Source organism: Myodes glareolus, chromosome 7, assembly GCF_982192425.1.
Source record: "Myodes glareolus chromosome 7, mMyoGla1.1, whole genome shotgun sequence".
In the NCBI taxonomy this organism is placed as follows: domain Eukaryota; kingdom Metazoa; phylum Chordata; class Mammalia; order Rodentia; family Cricetidae; genus Myodes; species Myodes glareolus.
In genome coordinates this window covers 53,545,771-53,551,088 of record NC_142032.1, presented here as the reverse complement: position 1 = coordinate 53,551,088, position 5,318 = coordinate 53,545,771, and positions in this window count along the sequence as shown.

Below are 5,318 nucleotides of genomic sequence, written 5' to 3'. Positions count from 1 at the left end.
CTACTACTGTGCAATTATCAGCACTTTCTAGATTCTGCACAAAACTCAGGAGCTTGGGTTCTGAGAACCCAATTTCACTTTAATGTTGGGTTGAAGGAAAACAGGATTTGAAGCTTAAAGATGTCAGCATGCATTGGTTTTCCCAACCTCTGACCCATAGTGCTTTCGGAGTGCCCCAGATCTGGATGACATCACAGTAGGGACTACAGGACTTGTAAATGGGAAAGCTGATATATAGGTTTAACATGACCTGAGGTATACTCTAGCCTCCCCCCTCCTAATAATCATTTTTCACAAAGTCTAGATGGTGCCCGGTGCCCGAATTTTCTTCACACATTTATGATTTCTCAGGAGATACAGAACTCACTATGGCTCAACCTTTCCTGGATGTCCACCAGTGGCATTTATGCTGTGGAAGGAGTCACAAATGGCAACCATATTCCATACCCACCCATCCCAGTCCTACCCACAGCCCAAACATCCTCCCTGCCCCATTCCTGACTTGGGGCTGCTTCTGACTTCTGCTGGCCTCAGCTCCTCCCAGGGTCACAGCTTCCCCTCTGCAGGGAGCAGGACACCTGTGTTCTCAGGTGGGCAAGCTTCCTGGGGTCACTGTCGCTACCTGTTGCCCTAGAATAGCTACAGAATCCAAACACAGGGAGGATTTTGTACAAAGATGACTAATGGGAGACCTGGGAGGAGTGACCTTGCCTAGTTTCCCTTCGTCCTCCATTTCTGATGATAGGGACACCCACCCCACCTGTGCCAATAAGGACCACACCCAAGAGCTTAGCTGAAAGCACAAAGCCATTTTCTAAGCAGCGGTTACAAGGCAGAGGCCCTTCCTTACCTGAGACTTCCCTCAGCCACTTGGCAGAGGGCTGGCTCCCATGTCTCTTATGTACAGTTTCCTAGGCGCTTGTCTTCTCCTGGTCCTAATTATCCCACCATTCTGGCTGGTAGTGACCAATGGCAATTTACCTGTCTTTCTGGCTGAAAGGTACAACTGAAGGCAGGGGCTAGGCAGCTTGACCCTTGGACCCTGGTGGCCAGTAGGAAGCCTGAATAATGGACAGCTCGCCTGAAAATAATTGTGGTGTTTGGGTGGAAAGGAAGGTTGGGATAAGGAACCCTGTCAGTTCCAAATGTTCTCGGTAGGGTAGGCTACTCTGAGCCAGACTCTGCTTGGGCGTTGAAAACTGCCTACATGGTGTAGTTTGCTGCCCTCTTGTGGCTTAGAAATGCTCACGCAGTCTTTTGTCATTCTCTCCTGGACAGTTTCTTGCTAGTTTGTTAGTAACATGTGAAGCAAAAGGGAGAACCATTTGTGGTTTCCACTTAGGTAATTCTGGTGGATCTCACTAGAACCAAGGTCTGAAGGCAAAAATACACACTGGGATTTTACACAAAGGGGTTGACCATCAGGGACCCCAGGACCACAGCTGCTTAGCCCAAGAATCACAGCTGGGTATCTAGTGGTCTTTTATTTTTTCATTTTATTAATTAAATTTATTCATTTATTTTACATCCCTACTGCAGTCTCCCTTCCTTCCTCTCCTTTCATTCGCCCATCCACTCCTCCTGTTTATGTTCATAAAGGACAAGGCCTCCCATGGGTACCAACAAAGAAAGCGTGGCACATCACATTGAGGTGGGACTAAGTTCCTCCCTTTTCAAAGGCTTGGCAAGGCAACCCAGTATGAGGAAAAGCCTGGAAGCCAGACAGAGCATTAGGGGCAGGCCCTGCTTCCATCACTAGGAGTCTCACAAGTACCAAGCTATACAACTGCCACACACACACACACACACACACACACACACACACAGACACACACACACACACACATACAGTGCCTAGGTCAGTCCCAGGCAGGCTCCCCAGCTGTGAGCTCCCATGAGCCCAGGTTCACTGCCTCTGTGGGCTCCCTCATGTGACGACCTTGACCGCCTTGATTCGTACAGTCCTTTCACCCTCTCTTCATCAGAATTCCCTGAGCTCGGCCCAGTGCTTGGCTGTGGATCTCTGCATCTGCTTCCATCAGTCACTGGATGAAGCCTCTCTGATGATAATTGGGGTAGTTACCAATCTGATTACAGGAGAAGGCCAGTTCAGGCACCCTCTCCACTATTGCTAGGAGTCTTATCTAGGGTCATCCTTGTAAATTCATGGGAATTTCCCTTGTACCAGGCTTGTACCTGACCCTCCCCCTCATCAAGACATGTCTTTCATTACTCCCTCCCTTCCATCCCCCCAACCCAATCCCTCATGTTTCCATCTCTACCAGTCCCTAGTCTATGCAGGAGATCTCTTCTATTTCCCCTTCCCAGGGAATTCCATGCATCCCGCCTTGGGCGCTCTTTGTTACCTGGCCTCTCTGGGTCTGTGGTCTGTAGCATGGTTATCCTTTACTTTACAGCTAATATCCACTTATGAGTGAGCATATTCCATCCTTGTCTTTCTCAGTCTGGGTTACCTCACTCAGGACTTTTCTAGTTTAACCCATTTACCTTCAAATTTTCTGATGTCATTGTTTTTAAATAGTTGAGTAGTACTTCATTATATAAATGTTCCATTATTTGGTTGAGGAGCATCTAGGTTTTTTCCAGGTTCTGGTTATTATAAGCTGTCATGAACATAGCTGAGCAAATGTCTTCATGGAATGATTGAGCATCCTTTGGGTACATGCCCAAGAGTGGTATAGTTGGGTCTTGAGGTAGACTGAGTTCCACTTTTCTGAGAAATCTCCATATTGATTTCCAAAGTGGCTGTACAAGTTTGCACTCCCCCTAGCAGTGGAGGAATGGAGGAGTGTTCCCCTTGCTCCACATCCTCTCCATCATAAGCTGTCATTTGTGCTTTTGATCTTGGCCATTCTGACTGATGTAAGATGATATCTCAGAGTCATTTTGATTTTCATTTCCCCGATGGCTAAGGATGTTGAACATTTCTTTAAGTGTCTCTCAGCCATTTGAGATTCTTTTATTGAGAATTCTGTTTAGTTCTGCACCCCATTTTTAATTGAATTATTGGTTTTTTTGATGTCTAGTTTCTTGAATTCTTTATCTATTTTGATCCTGAATGCACTAGCACAGGAGACAACTGTATAGAATACCAGCAGCACAGACACTGAGATAGACAATTAATAAACGGGACCTCCTGAAACTGAAAAGCCTCTGTAAGGCAACAGACACTGTCAATAAGACAAAAAGGCAAGCTGCAGCGTAGGAAAGGATTGAGTGGCCTTTTAACCAGGGCTGCTTCCCTGTGCGTGGCAGAACATAGACACTCAAGGTCAGATCTTCCGTTTGGCTTCTCTGTTTCCACCCCCCCCTTTCCAGGTATCCACTGGCAATTATCTCCCTTTTCACCCCTACTATGGTTCTGCGTGTCTACTGTAACTCCTTCAGTTCACAGGATGGGTTTCTGAGCCCCTTGCTTCCCCAGTAACTCAGAATGTGGTTAGATCTGGGGACAGGGACACCAAAGGAGCGATGAACTTGAAATGAGAGTGTTGTGGGTTTGGGGAAATCTGAATTCATGTGACTGGTGTCCCTGTAAGAAGAGGGCTCTGTGTGTTCAGAAAAAACCTCACATTAGGTGGCCAGGCAGGGTAGTACATGTTTATAGGCCTGTAATTGTAATCTCTGTTCTTGGGAGGTTGAAGTTGAAGGATTAAGAACTCAAAGGTGAGCTTGGACTATACAGAGAGATTCTGTCTCAAAAAACAAAACAAACTACAAAAAACCCCTAACAAAACAACACCTCCCAACCAACCAACCAGAAACAAGCAGAAAACAAAACAAAATAAAACAAAACACAAACAAAAATCCCATATTTTGATGTTGAACTTCTAGTCCAGAACTGAGAAAATCTGATAATTAAGCCACCCAGCCTAAGGCATTTTGTTACAGCAGCATTAGCAAACAAATATGCTTCTTAAGAAAATGCCTTCTGCTACACCAGCAGGTACTGCATGCTGGGGCCTTTGAGGTTTATAAAGGCATAGCTGCCCTCACACTGGGGACTGGCTATAGTTCCTGAATTTGTCCAGAGGATCCTTCTGATGCACTTAGTTTTAAACTTCAGAGTCCTAGAGGCTTTTCATAGATGAAAAATTCTGGAATGTTAACACATCCACAGGCTCACAAAGAGGGTCCTGGGTCAGGAGCTGCTGTGAACCTGGGCAAAGTGTTGGGCAGAGAGAGTCATGAGTTTAGCTGAGACGTGGAAATGGTAGTTTTGTTTCTCCCTAAACACTCAGAGCAAGTTCAATGTTTCTAAAAAAGTCCCCACTGAACTCCACGTGGCAGAATATACCACACTTACATACCACCCTTAAAAGGTCCCCTCATCTCTTATACCTGCCTGCACTGAGGGACCAAGAGGGGGACTTGTCAACAGTCTTGGTCAACAGTGACACCTAACCACATTTATTCTTTCAAAAATACATTTTATTAGTGGCATGTGGGATTTAAGGTTAACCAGTTTCTTCCCAGAGAGAAGGGGAATCTCCGATAGGCTAAAAAGCTGAGCCGACACAGCACAGCAGACATGCCATTTCCAGGGTGATGACGTATGCATAGGGCATTCTCCATTGAGGAGACTGCTCTCTGCGTCATTCTCACCCCCCTCAACATTTGATTCAGCGTGTGTGGGACTGTCCCAAAGTATTGGCAGTCTACTCCCTCAGTGAGTCAGTGTCATCTCTCCAGCCACCTGCCAACCCACTGCTGGAGAAGTGGGAAAGGTCATGAGCCTAATCAAGCCCATGTGAAGGCAACTTGGAACTGGGGTCAGGTGGAGCTGGCTTTGGGAGCTCACCTGTGAGCCAAGAAAAACCCAAGACATTAAGAAACTTCACAGACTCCATTAGTCTACAGATCGGGCAACCATGGAGACTCTTCAAGTACCCAGATATGCGTTGGAGAAGTTTGAGTGTTCTGTTCTGGAAAGATCCAGTGCCCCTCACAGATAAAGAACTCCTCCCTGCACATCTTGCCAGGTGTTCTTGTGTCTCAGGATGAACTCTGCAACATTTTGAGCTTCACCTGACTTGGGTCTTTCTCTCCAACACCTTTCTTCAGCCCTTCCTCTCATACCCTCCCAAGCTAGCCTCTGCAAATTGCTGTTCTCCCAGCCCAAAAGCAGTTCTGTGGTCAAAATTCTAGCCTTGCACGATGGAGACTGGGAAAGGGGCTCCCTAAGGCTTCCATCTTTACTGGTCTTAACACAGGCATCTCGTCGCTTCAGAATCCGACCCTCAACCAAACATTCATTGCCTTACTGATCAAGGGAACAAAAGGAGGGTCAGACTGCG